The sequence below is a fragment of the Megalobrama amblycephala genome, linkage group LG11 (genome assembly GCF_018812025.1).
Source record: "Megalobrama amblycephala isolate DHTTF-2021 linkage group LG11, ASM1881202v1, whole genome shotgun sequence".
Lineage (NCBI taxonomy): Eukaryota > Metazoa > Chordata > Actinopteri > Cypriniformes > Xenocyprididae > Megalobrama > Megalobrama amblycephala.
The window spans coordinates 5093373-5111036 of NC_063054.1; the positions used below are offsets into that span (position 1 = coordinate 5093373).

Sequence of the window (17664 nt, forward strand, 5' to 3'; positions counted from 1 at the left end):
AATACTGAGTATTAATCTGGACAAACAGATTAATTGATTGTAAAATTGATTCAGCTACATCAAGTTAATTCTATTATAAGAAGTTATAATTGATTATTAATATTTCTCTTTTGAGCTAATTTGCTTACAGCTGAGTAATATTAACATACTATAGGGTTAGGATTAGGGTTTGGTTTGGTTTAGGGTTAGTTGTGTTTAACTATGTTGTGTTCGTTTTTTAAATATACTTGTAAGTATACTCTACACATATACATTCAATACAATTAAGCACACTTCTTTTTCACAAGAGAAATTAAAAGATTAGCATACTCCTCCAAATGTTCTGGTACATTCTGCTAACAGAAATGCTGGAAAAGCTAACAACTGTCCATTCTTTGACCTAGAAAATACACAATATCTGGAATACACCTGTTCTCCTGCTTTCGTCCTCACTCCAACACTGGGTCTACACTACAGTCCCATATGACGCTTCAATCGTATTCAACTCCATCTGAAGCTGAGATATCTCATCATTTGGTAAATGGCAAGGGGGTGAGTAAATAATGAGATAATTTTCATTTTTGGGTAAACTCTCCCTTTAAGTACTAAAAACTTCAAAACAAGAACATATTTTCCGTCATTTTTCCTGTGTATCCTTTTGTTTTATCTTTTTGTCTCTACCTGTACAGCTGCATCACACACCTGTTCCTCTCACTGACACTATTGTTAATGTCACAGACCCTCCCATAAGATATATTCCTGACAGCAGAGCCAAATCTGACAGTGGGCCTGGAGCCAGAGTCATGCAGCATCCCAGAATAGAACACACCTGCACTGCAGAGCTATACAAACCAACTGCAGTGAACAGTGGGATACAGCACAGGTCGCTCACCTGTTCCCGACAATTTCTGATGCACAGATGTATGCGCACACACCTTATTCTTCCTCAACTACAATTCCTGCTCTCCACTCAATCTTCTCAAAGGGTTCAAACTTAAGATTCACGGTTTCTGTATTACTGTGACCTAGAACACCTCCACACACATTAAAGGCAATTTCCACTTCGGTGTGTAAGTGATTCTTAACTTATACTTTGCGTCTAAGCCATTTCATCTTCAAATACAAGACTCTTAACATGAAACTTGTTTCAACTGAAATGAAATAAGTGAACGCCATAATCAAAGCCCTATAAAGAACCATAATGCACCTCAGCATATTATGGCATGATCAACAGAGACATGGTCAAAAAAGATCAAGGGTCAATAAGTATCTTAAAATAGTAAATAAATCGACCTTTTTTATGACAAGGCAAGGAACTATTTATAAGTTAATATAAATAGTTAATATAAATAATAATAATATATACACAGCAAAAATAAGAACTGCACCTTTCTCATTGGTCAAGCCAAAACTCAAAGGTGTGAACTCTAGAGAACTGCTTTTGTTCTTGTTGATCCTACTGATTTCTGTTCACGTGAGACCTCACCCGGCCTCCGAGCCAGGCTGGCAGGCCTCACTCACTTCAAGCCATGTGCAACTCCTTTACAACAGGATCAAATTAACAGTGAAAGTTTATCATTTTTTTATTCAATGCAGAAGATATTGATTTTAACTTCAACATCATTGGACTGAAACTTTAAGAATTTCTCCTGAGACTGCATATCCAGACACTCCACAACAGCTAAGGCATTTGCAAGTATTGTACATTTGAACACTAAACAGTGATTTAGCATTAAGTTGTGAACCCCTTTGTTACCAAAGGTGCTTTATAGTGAGAAACTGATGGTTCTTCCAGATCGTTAAATGACTCTTTTCATAGCTCCATTCCTCTGTTATCCTACAGTTTAATTCACTTCCTATGTATGTGTGATTTGTGTGTATGTGTTTGGTTTAGTTAAGTGTTCGTGATTTAGTTAAATAAAACTTTTGTGCACATTCTTGCGAGTTGATTCTGATCTGCTTATAAACCTGTGTCAATTTAACGATTTGATCACAGCTACTGCACATGCTAAGAAAGTGTTATTTTTCTGTGGCCACGGAAAATATCCTTTCTGAAGAATTGATAGACGATCAATACTGAGTGTTCGCTGACTGAACAGATTAATTGATTGTAATATTAATTAGACTACATGAAGTTACTGAAGTAACTGATCCAAATATTTATAATTAATCATAACGAGTTATGATTAATTATTGATATTTCCCTTTTGAGCTAATTTGTTACAGATTGGTAATCTAATACTTTTGACTTTTGACTAAAGGCTTTAAGTAAAATGTTACCTTTTTTCTTGCTATGAATGTACACTATCAAAAAAAAGTGTACAAATTGTACCTTTAGGGGTACAACAGCTTGTCACTGTACATTATTTACCCATAATATGTACATTATAGGTACATATTACTACTCTAAGGGTAAATGACAATAATAATAATTAAAAAGATCCGCAAAAATGACAAAAATGCTGTATTATGGTGCACGGCCAGTAGCTGCCGATGTCACTTTGTAAAGAAATACATAATACACATGACGTCACCATTTTCACAAATTTGCATGGAGACTATAACACCATTGTTTTCAAAATGTGCACTTTGAAACCCGTTTTCAAAAGTTTACATTTTCAGGTCCCCAAAATGCTGTTGTTGTGTAAATGAAAAGCCAAAACACATAAAAACTTTTATGTTTTTATTTGAAAACGGTGTCGTGTAAACAGCCCCTGAGGTACTAAAATCCACATTTTAGGGGTAGATAAGGTACAAAGTTGTCCCTTTAAGAGAACTGCCCAGGTAAAAAGATAGTGCAGCCCTTCCCCCTAAAGGTAAATTCTTTGGAATGATTGACATTGTAAAAAGTTATACACAAATAAAGTTGAATAGACCTGTATTATATGTGATTTCTTTCTTTATTGAAATTATAATGGCTGCTAACCTGAAAACTAAAAGAACATAAGCACACAGATTTTGGCAACGTCTTTGCTAAAGTTTTAACCCTGAGGTTAAGTGCTGGAGTGAATCATTAAGATGTGTGCTAATGTTAGCAGGCTAATTTACTGCTTGGCTTGTTACAGTCATCTTCCATCTGCACCTTCAACTTCGGCCAGGACTGCTTCTGGAGACCTTCCAGACATCACTCACATATGCATCGCACCAAACTCAATCACACGCACACAACGATTCACCAAGGAATGGTTACTTTGCATACTTCTATGGCTGGAAAACTAAGGCAGAAATAGAGGCAATATTTTCATACATTTAACACTGATAAATTCTAAATGGGGGAGATTCTAAATTCTGTAAAGTGCTGTCAGTGTTGAGTTTGTGCTTTAATTATTATTATCTTTGTGTTTTTTACATTCCTAAATTCCAACTAATGGGATTTTCCATAATATGCTTTTTTATCGAATATGGATGTTCAAGAAAAATAACAGTCATTAAAACTGGAATGGAATCATGTAATACGTTTTATTAGTGAAGTGAATCCTTCTGCAGGCTACTGCTGTTCTTCGGCTTTAAATTTTAGTTTTGCTGATCTCGATGATCTTGATTTTAGTGCATATTACAGAGATGAATGACAAATGAAACAGTAAGGAAGAGACAAATAGGAAAATGTCAGAAAATATGGCTGCAGACATACTGTTCTACCTGGTTTCTAGCTGGTCATTAGCTACTGTCAGTTGGTTTAGGTTGGTTTGTTGGCTTTAGGTGTTCCTCCAGCCTGTTCAGACTTAAATTGGCTTAAAGGTGCCATCGAACGTTTTTTAACAAGATGTAATATAAGTCTAAGGTGTCCCCTGAATGTGTCTGTGAAGTTGCAGCTCAAAATACCCCATAGATTTTTTTATTATTATTAATTTTTTTAACTGCCTATTTTGAGGCATAATTAGAAATGCGCCGATTCAGGCTGCGGCCCCTTTAATTGCTCACGCTCTCCACCCCCTCCCGAGCTCTCGACTCTATCACTGCATAAACAAAGTTCACACAGCTAATATAACCCTCAAAATGGATCTTTACAAAGTGTTTGTCATGCAGCATGTCTAATCGCGTAAGTATGGTATTTATTTGGATGTTTACATTTGATTCTGAATGAGTTTGATAGTATGCTCCGTGGCTAAAGCTAACATTACACACTGTTGGAGAGATTTATAAAGAATGAAGTTGTGTTTATGCATTATACAGACTGCAAGTGTTTAAAAATGAAAATAGCAACGGCTCTTGTCTCCGTGAATACAGTAAGAAACGATGGTAACTTTAACCACATTTAACAGTACATTAGCAACATGCTAACAAAACATTTAGAAAGACAATTCACAAATATCACTAAAAATTTCATGTTATCATGGAGCATGTCAGTTATTATCGCTCCATCTGCCATTTTTCGCTGTTTTCCTTGCTTGCTTACCTAGTCTGATGATTCAGCTGTGCACAGATCCAGACGTTAATACTGGCTGCCCTTGTGTAATGCCTCGATCATGGACTGGCATATGCAAATATTGGGGGCGTACACCCCGACTGTTACGTAACAGTCGGTGTTATGTTGAGATTCACCTGGTTTTCGGAGGTCTTTTAAACAAATGATATTTATATAAGGAGGAGGAAACAATGGAGTTTGAGACTCACTGTATGTCATTTCCATGTACTGAACTCTTGTTATTCAACTATGCCGAGGCAAATTCAATTTTCAATTCGATGGCACCTTTATAAATTCAGCTTAGACCAGCAAACCAGCTAATATTGCTTTACACAGACTTTAAAACATTTCTCCTTATTTAGAACCTTTTTGGAATAAAGAGCACTATGGGTTCTATATAGAACCCCATTAAAACTTTTTTCCCCCCTAGAATGTATAAGATATACTCTATTGAGCTACATATTACTAATTATTTAGCTACAATGAAACATGTCTTCCTCTATTTTAAGTTTATCACTTTCATCCAGACCTTTATTTTCTGAGTGATGTTTTCATCAGTTTCATCAAGCCATCAAGCCTTCCATTAAAAACTTTCTATACATCATAAAAAAATGTCTAGTCCTTCAAGGCCATTTTTACTCCAGTTTCATGCTTTCAAAGCTAGCTTGTTATTGCTAGCCTCTCTGAAATTGCCTACCCTACCTTTAATATGGTTACATTCACACACAGACATGTTCACACAGCAACATAATACAGTTGTCAGTCCTGTATTGAGTCCTTAATACAATTACATTCACACACAGTTCGCCATCTTTGATATAACTTTGGTCAGTGATGCTATGGTTACTGGTAATAGAATACGGGCTTGACTCCTATGCACATTCATACAGACAGATATTCGAGACACTACTGTAAGTTGCTGTGTGAACGGGACATTTCAAGACTCACACCTGTAAATAAATGCAGTTGTCAATCCCAAAAACTGACAGTGTGAACATAGCCTCAGAGACCAGAAACAGAAAAAGAAAGAGCTTGGTAAACAAACTGAGAATGATTTGAGTTTTACACATTTTGATGTATTTTTCTCAAGACAATTTAAGCAATATGGTCAAGTATACACAATATTTACCAACAGCTGTGTGCTTGTCACAGTGAGGCATGACCAAATAATTGCAGCCCCAAGCTTTTCCAACTTTCTCTCTCTGTCTCACATTTTTCCATTCAGTAAACTAATAATTACTGAAGCAGATGTAGGCAGCATTGGCTTGGTTATTGCTAAGTCAGTGTTATTTGCTGGCTGGGCTTCACTGATGATTCAATGAAACAAGCTTTTTAGCTAAACAACCTCTCAGGAATGCTTCTCACTCACTGTGTGTATGTGTTGGCTGTGTGTCCCGGCCCAGTCTGGTAGGAGAATGGATCTTCTGGCATTGATATACCCAGTACAGCTGCATCAGAAAGAGAGAGCGCAAGACAGAGTGGAGGAGAGAGAGGCTCTTTTGGCAGCTGGGTGTCTTGATAATCCCATCATCTGGCCGGTTCAAATCCCAAGTGGCAGACCAGGGAGTCTTCTTTAGGCTTATCTTTTCGTCCTTCTCTTTATCTATATTATAAATATAAGTCTATAAAAAAAAAAAAAAAAAAAAAAAAAAATATATATATATATATATATATATATATATATATATATATTTTTTTTTTTTTTTTTTTTTTTTTATAGACTTATATTTATATTGGGGGCATCCAAGTTAATTGACATATTTGATTTTTTTTTTTTTTTGGGAGATGGAGTCCAGGACAGAAGGGAACCGTGACATATATGGGTTCCAGTTAAGCTGTACTGGCCATGTTGAATGCCTTTAAGTACTCATTTAATCCCCAGAAATTGAGAAGAAAAAAAACTTTTAAAGAAGAAAAAGAATCAGTAGCACTACTGGGCAAGAGGTATTGATGATACTGCCAGTATCATTCATTCATAGTACAATTGAAGTATTTATATTATATTATATTATATTATATTATATTATATTATATATATATTATATTATATTTATTATTATTATATTATATTATATTATATTATATTATATTATAATTTACACAGAGAAAAAAAAGGCTTAAACTTAAACTTACCTGAAGCTTAACACTACTCCTTTGCAGTCTTGCAAATATATGTCATAACCACAAGAGTTTAAGCATTACAGGACACTTTTAGATTTGTGACCTGTTTGGCTAGTAATGATGGAAAGATTCAGTTTTTTTTTTTTTTTTTTTTAAGTAACGCAATAGTTACTTTCTCCTGGTAATTAGTTACTGTAAATCAGTTACTAACTCAGTTACTATTTGTGAGAAGTAACTTGTAACTATAACTAAAACTAATTACTTTTTTTAAAGTAACATGCCCAACACTGCTCTTTGGAGTGAATAGTGACTTGAAACTCAGTGATATAGCTGAACACTATTAGGCCTATATCCTGATATTTATTGTCCCTTTGGTGATATTTACTGTGTATATTAATATTTATGCTTTTACTTTGAAATGTGTATATATATATGTATATATATATATATATATACATATATAGTAATTTTAATTCATTTCACTTTTGGTGTGAAAGGGCCTTTACATTGGACAAAAATATAACTATTTTATTTATTTATTTATTTATTTATTTATTTATTTATTTATTTATTTATTTATTTAATAAGAAAGCCCAGCCCAGGTGAGAAAAAAGTACAAGTCAACATAACATGTTACTTTCCATAAAAAGTAACTATGGAAAGCAATTAGTTTTGTGTTTGGTGTAACACAATATTGTAATGCATTACTTTTAAAAGTAACTTTCGCCAACACTGGTCATATCTGAATGTTGGATGACTCAATGGGTGGATGTCACTGCTGGATTTATGGCAGTGCTGATGTGGCTCAATAAGCATTAGCACTTCCAGCAGTGTTCTGTTATTATCACACTCCTCCTCCTGGCATCCTGAGTCAGGTCATGGACCAGCAATAGAGCATTAGCAATAGATCACTAGGTCACAGATCAGATCCCAAATGAAAATGAAATACAGCAAGCAACAGCATCCATAAACAAGACAGCTAATGAAAAGTAGTTTTGTGTGTGGAATTAGCAAACAAGTTTTGTGTGACACTGCATCCACACCACTTTAAATTTAAACGCAGCTTCACATTAAGAAACAGGAAGATGACATACAATATTGTAAAATTAATCAACTATGAAATAAATTCACCTTCAGCTGTAAAACAGCTCTACGATGTCATTCAGCTCACTTTAGTTCAAAGTTGTTTCAAATTTAGTTCTATAACTGTGTCAAAGTTCATTATTTGTGAAACAAGTTAAATTCAGCTTTAAAGCAGTTCTACAGAAGACAATAGTGTCATCATCCAGCTCAATTGACATTTTGTTCTCATTTTGCTCGGTTCAGTTTAAATTTTGTTCTCATCTCATCTGTGTCAGTGCAATAAATCAATAATACTGAATATTAATTGTCTTTTAAACTCCAACTGTGGCATGACAGTTGCAAGATTTGACATTTAATATGTTTTAGTTCAAATATATATATAGGTAAATAAGGCTTTTAAATGTTATGTTAGTGCATATTAATGAAAATAATGAATTATTCTTCCTTTTTGTGTTTATTTAATGTAAAACTAGAACACTTGATTTAAACTATTTTTACTGTATTTTATTTTTGATTTGTTACACATTTTGATGATTCTTGGCTTCAGTTCTATTTGAATGAAATTATACTTCTTCTGGTGTTCCTTCTTCTGGAGCCATTTCAAAGTAAAAGCATAAATATTAATATACACAGTAAATATCACCAAAGGGACAATAAATATCAGGATATAGGCCTAATAGTGTTCAGCTATATCACTGAGTTCAAGTCACCTATTCACTCCAAAGAGCATTGCTGGACACGTTACTTTAAAAAAGTAATTAGTTTTAGTTTTAGTTATAGTTACAAGTTACTTCTCACAAATAGTAACTGAGTTACATCATTATAAAAGTAACTAATTATCCAGGGAAAGTAACTACTGCGTTACTTAAAAAAAAAAAAAAAAAAAAAAAAAAATCAAATATGTCAATTAACTTGGATGCCCCCAATATTAAATATAAGTCTAAAAATACATTATTATTTGTTTAAGTAGGTCTATGTTATGTTTTGAATTCATCTATTTAATTATGAAATACATCATAAGATGCGCAATATATCGGGAGACATGGAGTGGATCAGACATGATTTTGACCATTTCTTTAAGTTTGTTTTGTAGAAAGACTTTCTTTAAAGTGAATTTCGTTTTGTTAAAATTGTATGTAAATTTTAATCAGTGTTTCATCAACCAATTGCCTGGATTTAATAAATAAGAAGCAAATATAGCAGACAACATAATCATGACATGGAGGCGCCGGCATGATTACTTGCACGTGAACTGTCTTATAGGCTAAATGAACCGAAACTCAGCGGCTGCTTGCCTCACAGACATGAGAAATATATCTATAGAAAGCTTGAAATGTCTACTTTTAAACTAAATAATTCAAAACAAAAAGAAATAGGATGTAATCTGAATGAAATGTGCATTTTCTCTCTAAGCATGTCCAGGAAGATGATGAGAGTCGGCAATGTCAACTTCATCTTTGCAGCTGACACGGATTCAGATTAAAATGTCTCCTTGCTGTTTTTGTCACATTCATAATCATTACTTTTGCCGGTTCTTTATGGCAAGCTTTATGCGTGCGCTTGAGTGCTATGTAGCCTATATTACGTAAACGCTCATTATTATGGTTTATTCTCTGCAGTATTTAAGAAATCAAATTAATATAAATGTGATTAGTCAACTAATGGCTTACATTTTTTTTTTTTCAGTTGCTAACAAGCATTTTTCAATACTGAAACCACATTTTCAAAACTCTTCACACAGTCAGCAAAACAAAAGTCAATGTAGACCAAACTGTGAACCATTTTTCATTGCTTTCAGACAAAATGCATTCAGTGACCACACTTTTCAAAATTTCAGGAAACTCTTTTCCCATTCGTACTCCACAACATGCAAAGTACTATGTATTTTCAGCACATTTTTCTAATGCTAACACACTGCATTCAAAATGATTAAAAACAAATTCAAAACAGAATGATGGCAAATTCCAAGCATTTATGCAGTAATTATTTTACAGTTTTTTACAGAAGCTAGGATACATTTCTCAATACTTAGGTCACTTTTGCAAAACTCTTCACACAGTTCTCCTAACCAACTTTCAGCTTGGCAAAGCAGTTCATTTCACATTCAAAATGCACCTACAACTACCAAAACACTTTATTCAGGTCTCAAATCAACTCATTCTTCCAGAACACTATAGCAAAGGTTGACAGCCGACAAACACACTTTGTCACCCACAAAACAATGACCTAAAAAACACTTACAACATGTAGCATTATACAATGTGTTTCTTGTGTAAAACAAGGACACATCTCTGTTTATAATTCACTGCAATATATGTTACTGGAATGAATCAGACATGATGCAGAATTCGTCAATATTTTATGTCGTTTATTTATTTTTATTTTTTTGCACTGAGTAATTCCAAAATACAAAATACAATGAGAATCAGCTGTGGCTGGTCCAATTGTCCAATTGTTTTTATAGCATTTAATTTTAAGATTTAAAATATATTTCATTAAAATATTACTGTAGGAATGTAGCAAATTGCTGTCTTATTCAGTTTTATATTATGTTATTGTTTTGAACATAAGTTTAACAGTTTTGAAAACAGTATGTAAGCATGTGCAAATTGGCTTGTACGTACAAAGAGTTTTGGCAGTTGTAAAGACAATTGGACCAACCACAGCTGATTCTCATTGTATTTTGTATTTTGGAATTATTCAGTGCAAAAAAATAAAAATAAATAAACGACATAAAATATTGTCGAATTCTGCATCATGTCTGATTCATTCCAGTAACATATATTGCAGTGAATTATAAACAGAGATATGTCCTTGTTTTACACAAGAAAACATTGTATAATGCAACATGTTATTAGTGTTTTTTAGGTCATTGTTTTGTGGGTGACAAAGTGTGTTTGTCGGCTGTCAACCTTTGCTAGTGTTCTGGAAGAATGAGTTGATTTGAGACCTGAATAAAGTGTTTTGTTAGTTGTAGTGCATTTTGGATGTGAAATGAACTGCTTTGCCAAACTGAAAGTTGGTTAGGAGAACTGTGTGAAGAGTTTTGCAAAAGTGACCTAAGTATTGAGAAATGTGTCCTAGCGTCTGTAAAAAACTGTAAAATATTCTCAATTTTATAGCCAAAAATTAAAAAAATAATTGCAATTTTAGCTGAAATTCCACCCACTCCCACGCAAGAGAGAGAGCAGACTAGAACCATCACTGTAATTTACTATAATGAACAACTACACATGTTGTTACAGTAATGTATAGAATGTATTTTATTTATTCTTTTTTTTATTATCATTGCAGCCCTGGAGTTTTTGCCCTCTTTTTTCACCTTTTGGTTATAATTTTCAAGTACTATATTCATATAAAAAAAATGAAATTTTGATTAATTTCTGATTCATTCGTGTTACAAATGCTTTCAATAAAGTGAAATTGTGTTACAATATTCTATATGAAGAACTGATTTATGTGGAAAATCATTGAAACTTTAAAAAAGAAAAGTTCATCAATTATGTAATGCTTCCTGTTGTTAGTGTTTTTTAGGTCAGTGTGTTGTGAATGAAATGTGTGTTGTCTGAATGAGAATTGCTGCCAGTGTTATGTTGGTCTGAGTGAGTTTTGTAGGTGAGATTAACTGTTTAGCCAACATTCATGCTGGTAATGCAGACTGTGTGAAGAGTTTTGAAAATGTGGTTTCGGTATTGAACAATGCTTGTTAGCAACTGAAAAAAAAACTGTAAATGAACAACTACTAGTCAACTAGAAAAAACTTATTTCACATATTTTCGATCCAGCATGTCATTCTGCTTTGAGCTCGCACTCCGCTCCCATGCTCTGACACACACACACACATGGAGCATCGAACATGATTATCTGTTTAAAATTATATTTGTGTATGACTAACCTGTACTATTTCTTTACAACAAAACACTTTGCAGGTCTATCATCTCTACTCACACACCAATAGTCATCAGTTAGCATGTGTCCCACCCCAACAGACACACACACACACACACCAGAGAAAAAACTTTGCAGGTCCTATGGCTGAGAGAGAGCCTACTCAGATGAAAACCGCTTCAGTGAGCTCAATTATAGTAACCTGGCATTTTTTGTCAGTAACGGTAACGGCGTTGTAACGGGGGGAAAAGTCATTCATTTGATTACTCATTACTGAAAAAAGTAACGCCGTTTATTTATAACAGCATTATTCCCATCACTGCCAAAGAGCCAATACAAAGAGGCAGACAGATAACCCAAATCACGTTTGCCACATAGTGTAACTGTGTGAGTTAATCCTCAATGCATATTATCTCTCTTGGCCTTCCTCTCAGAGGAAATCAGCCTATGTGTACGTGTCCAGGCTGAATGGCCATGACAGACAGATAGAGGTGCTTTCATTCTCCATCCTGTGATCCTGCTTGTCCCATTAACAAAGCAGATACATTCTGTCAGAGTGCAGTTTATCCCACAGCTTTTCCCTGTTTCACAGAGGGCTGAGCGGCTCTACTAACTGCCTTTGTCACACACATAATGCTGCGAGCTCTTCTGAGGGCCACACGGGGATCGCCACACACAGAGATTCCACAGAGGAGCTTCAGTCACAATGACAATTCAATTGAGGGGCTCTAAGCTGTGTGTGTGTGTGTGTGTGTGGCAAGTGAGTGCATTTACATGCCATTAAATCTATGAAGATGCTCAGGTAGGCTGTTCTGGGTGGACAAAATTATCAAGAAGCATCTGGATGAATCACCTCAGTGTTAAGAATGAAGAAGCCATTTAGATTAGTGTTACATTCAATATTTAAGTAGCACTAAATTGAAAATCCTATCCAGATTTGCTATGCATGCCATCAGGGTTGTGCTACTTTCATTCAAAATTCAGTTCCATTCAGAATTTAATTTAAATTAAAATGACAAACTTGAATTGTACTTCAGGTTTGAATAAAATGAAAATAACTGCTGTAAGTGTAGCTTTTCATAATACACTTCATTTTTAATAGACTCATTCTTCATAATTGAAGAACGTTTTAACACAATTTAATTTAGTTTCATCCATCATTATGTGCAATGTATATAATGAACAAATAAGAAAAGACTGGTATCAGTACTGACATTAGCATATTTATTACCCACAACCTGTGCAAGCGGCACTCTTCAGCACAACGGTAACCACAAAATTCAAACTCAAACACATTACAGAAAATCTATAGAAAATGTCCAACATAACTGCAAATTAAACACTAACCTGTCTTTCGCTTTACTAAAAAACACAAAAAACAACACTCAGTCCTTAAATTTACTCTCTTAGTGCAGTCCCTTGCAAAGCATACTGAGAGTTATGTTATGTCAGGTGAATGATCCAATGATTCATGTAGTTTTAAACTGCCCCATTATGCTTTTTCAGATATTACCTTTCATGTAGTGTTTAATATAGCTGTTTGTAAATGTAAAAGGTAAAAGGTCAAAGTGCAGTTTTCAGTCTTACTCCCATACCATTCATATGTAACAATGAAACAAATTTGCATAATGCCATTGCCCACCTATGGGGCCCTATTTTAACGATCTAAACGCAAAGTGTAAAGCGCACGGCGCAGGTGCACTCAGGGCGTGTCCAAATCCACTTTTGCTATTTTAACGACGGAAAAACGGTAACGATTCTCTTAATGAGTAATGGGCGTAACGTTCAATAAACCAATCAGAGTGTCATCTCCCATTCCCTTGAAGAGCGAGATGCGCTCGCGCCATGGCGGATTGCTATTTACATGGCGGAATTTGTTAAGTGGCCAGTCAATCTTTCAGTCGTCTGCGTTGGATGCAGGCTTTCAAATAGCTCCGCGCGATGAGTCAGTTAATATATATATATATATATATATATATATTAGCCAATTTCGTTCATCATTATAAGTAGTAATAGGCTGAATTTAAAATAGGGAGCCTAATTCTAATACACGCAATGACTATTCATCATTACATTTTTATATTTATGTACACAATAATATTCTTTTACACTGTAATCCTTTTGTTTTTAATATTTGGCATGTTTGTGTGATGCGCATCCCTGTGTGTAATAAGCAAAGTCAACGCGCACTGTGGACGCGCCCAGAGGTGCAGTTTCTACCAACGCGCTCTAACAAAAAAAATATTGCGCCATTGACTTTAGACTTTAGACCAGGTTTGAGTTGGTCTATGGCGCAGTCTATTTTCAGCTCCTTAAAATAGCAATGCGCGGCAATGCGCCTGAACACACCTCTTTTTTAGACCAGCACGCCCATGGGCGCACTAACTGGCACAAATGCATTTACTAATTTAAGGACGTGGCGCTGAACGGGAAAACGCAAACGGCACCGGACGCAAACTAGCAAACACACTTGCGTGTATTATAGGGCCCATGGTCTTCATTGGCTGCCTGTGAACAATGTCTACTTTGACCCATTCTCAAATATTGTAGTTGGTTCATGTTGTACATGTCGAGAAGATGCAGTTTTCTGAACTGCAAAAGCAAATTCCTTTTGTATACACAACCAGTAAGTGTGAATAATTATTGATGCATATATTTTCTACCAGGTGTTCAAAATACATTGTTTTGTGTTTTATATTGTGTATAGGTCTCAGGCTAACTCACGTTTTACCGTTTTACTGAAATAGTTCTGCAAATCAGCTGTGGCCCACTATTACCTAAAATTGTGTCCATTAATGCAGATTGTCGGTTGTTCTTACTACTTTGAGTAATGATAAAGGTTGGGGCAAGATTTGTTTTACAAACTTTAAAGTTATATCAGTCATTCATGTTAGTGCTCAGCTAACGTATGCACCATTATTGATACAGTTAAAAGTGCAGTAGGTGATCTGGGAAATGCTAACATTAGCCTGCTAGCATTAAAAGCATACGATCACACCCTCTGACCTTGCAAATCGCCGTCCAAAGCCACGCCTCCTCCAAAAAACATGAATGCACACACACACAGAGCTGCTCTCGGCAAAGAGTCACGAGACGGCGTTAAATGACCTCAAGTCTCAAATCACATAATATTACAATAATAATGAATATAAACAACTTAGATAGCTTATACCTGACTGCTGCAGATTAATTTTGGTGTTGATACTGTTGACATGGAAACGCATAATTCCGGGTCTGAGGGCGTGAACAGCTCCAGTTAGAACGTCATGGTTGCCATCTCTTAATTACTGTAGTTTTGGGCGTGAATGCTGCATAGGCTTGTTGTTTTGGAGGAACTGTAAAAGGTGGTTGCTGTTTGTTTGCGGTGCTCATGACCGACGTCTGTCTGTACTCTGCATAGCATGAAACTCGCTGATGACGTATGATGTCTGCGCGATCAGGGTTAGCATGTGAGGGTATGTAAAAACATACGTTGACAGGCAGGTAAGACATTGTATTATTTCATTCAGACTGAATATAATGATTGGATATACATTTTATGGTCCTATGCCTTCCACAGAAGATACATATTTATAAAAATACATTTAGACCATTTAACATAGCGATTGCTATCAGGATATGAGGAGACTTTCAACTAGAATAACAAAAAGTGTTTCTGTAGAGAATCACCTATTGCACCTTTAATGATGCAGTTCCCACATGTGCACCACTATAAATTAGAAATATACACATTGGTTTGTTGATTGACGTACACTTATTAATGCTGATGTAGAGGAATTACAGTTGCATCATCTCATAATGTATGACAACCTGAGTAAAACTTATCACTGAGAAATGTCCAGCTCAAGTCGCCCTTGCGTTGGAAGTTTGGGTTGAATAACTAGCTCTTCCTTCGTACCATCGGACTCATGTCTGAGGTAATGCAAGTAATGTAATCAGATTACTTTTTTCAAGTAACTAGTAAAGTAATGCATTACATTTAATTTACAACAAAATATCTAAGTTACTTTTTTTCCATTCACTGACTGACATTCAAAGAGACAATTCAACCATACGAAGAAGTAAAAATGACTTTAGATAAACATTAAATTTGTTTCATTTTTTTTTTATAATTATTGCTTAAGTTTCTTCTCTTGCACCCTATTCTTCTGCAATCAAAAATGGCAGTACAGCTGAAAGGTTTGTTTGAGCTGCGCCCTCTACCGTACAGGCGTGAATTTGCATTTCCTTTTGCATTTGCACTTTTGGTGAGAAAGGGCCTTTATATTTGACAAAAATTGAACTTTTTTTGTTATAAAAAAAAACAAAAAAAAAAAAAACAATACTTTTTTAGGGAGTAACGCAATACTGTAACACATTACTTTTAAAAGTAACTTTCCCCAACACTATATATGTGTCCAATAACAGGTTACTGGAATGAAACATGTCATATTTGGCTGGTCATGTGATTTCAGCATGGTGGCCCCCACTAAGCAAACCCACTCCATGTACAATTAAACACCTTTTATTAAGCTACAGATATGATTGGAATCATCATGTGAATGTGTCATTTAAAACATATTTCTCAAAAGTACTATTTAGGGGTAAAACGTAAATGAAGAAAAAATTACTTTTTTCATTTGCAGTTTGAAAAATGCCATTTTGGGACTTGCATGATATTAATGATATATAGCTAATCATTGAATTAAGTGAAGTGGACAATTTCACCTACTGTATTTCACAGATGTGACTTGAACTTAAGATTAAAACACAGACTCTGTATTAACACTTTCACTTTCTCTGGCCCTTTCAGTTCCTCCCTATCATGAGGAAAACATCTTGAATATGATATAATTTTGTCTATATTCTCCAAACAAGAGGAACTGAGGTCACAACATCTGTTTGTCTGTGCCCTTTCTGGCCACAACAGGAGTCTGATCAATTCTTCCTGGTTGACCAGTATGCATTTTTCTGTGGCCGATGCTATTGCCTATATCTATAGAAATGGGAGCAAGATGTCTATATAATGCCAATACACACTGACATTCATTGAATGTCACTAGATTATATACAAAGCATTAAACCAAGTGCTATTCATTATAAAGAAACATAACACAAGCACATTTTTCAAGCAAAACAATTTTTCAAATAGTAATTTGTTAAGTGCACTTAATTGTATTGAATGTGCACTAGTAGTATATACAAATCTTAAAAGTGTAGTTTATGCTTTTTCATATTTAATGCAGAAAATAATATTAAAATAAAATGCTTAAATGTACTTAAAGAGAGTACATTTTAATGACTATGATTATTAAAGGGTTAGTTCACACAAAAATGAAAATTATGTCATTAATTATTCACCCTCATGTCGTTCTACACCCATAAGACCTTCATTCATCTTCAGAACACAAATCAAGATATTTTTGATCCGATGGCTTAGTGAGGCCTGCGTTGAAAGCAAGTTAATTTACACTTTCAAATGCCCAGAAAGGTATATGACTACAGTGGTTCAACCTTAATGTTATGAAGCGAAGAGAATACTGTTTGTGCACCAAAAAAACAAACAAACAAAATAACGACTTTATTCAACAATATATAGTGATGTCCGATTTCAAAACACTGCTTCATGAAGCTTGGAAGCTTTACAAATCTTTTGTTTCGAATCAGTGGTTTGAAACGCCAAAGTCACATGATTTCAGTAAATGAGGCTTTGTTACGTCATAAGTGTTTTGAAATTTCAATGGTTCACGTGACTTTGGCAGTTTGATATGTGCTCCAAACCACTGATTCGAAACAAAAGATTCATAAAACTTTGAAACTTCATAACATTAAGGTTGAACCACTGTAGTCACATGAACTGTTTTAAATATAACTTTAGTAGCTTTCTAGGCATTTGAAAGTGTAAATTAACTTGTCGATGAAGGCAGATCAAAAACATTGTTGAATATCAAATGTCAAGTGTCCCCAACCAAGCAAGCCAAAGTACAAGTCAGTACACTTTCACTATATTTCAGTAATTATGAAATTACATAATGATGTACTTAAAGCCTACTTAAGTGGGTCAAAAAAAAGTTCAGCTAACTGCAATTAAAAACATTTTTAATTGTACATTTACATTTTTAATTAAGTGTTAAAAAACATTACATTCAGTTCAGCTCATTAATTACACTTTTTAAAAGTATGCTAAAGTATACTTTGTCTTCACAAAG

General features: G+C 34.6%; 1 protein-coding gene across 1 annotated transcript in view; it reads right to left on the bottom strand.

Moving 5' to 3' along the window:
• LOC125278978 (exostosin-1) overlaps positions 1 to 17664 on the bottom strand; it is a 415240-nt gene that overhangs the window by 265644 nt on the left and 131932 nt on the right.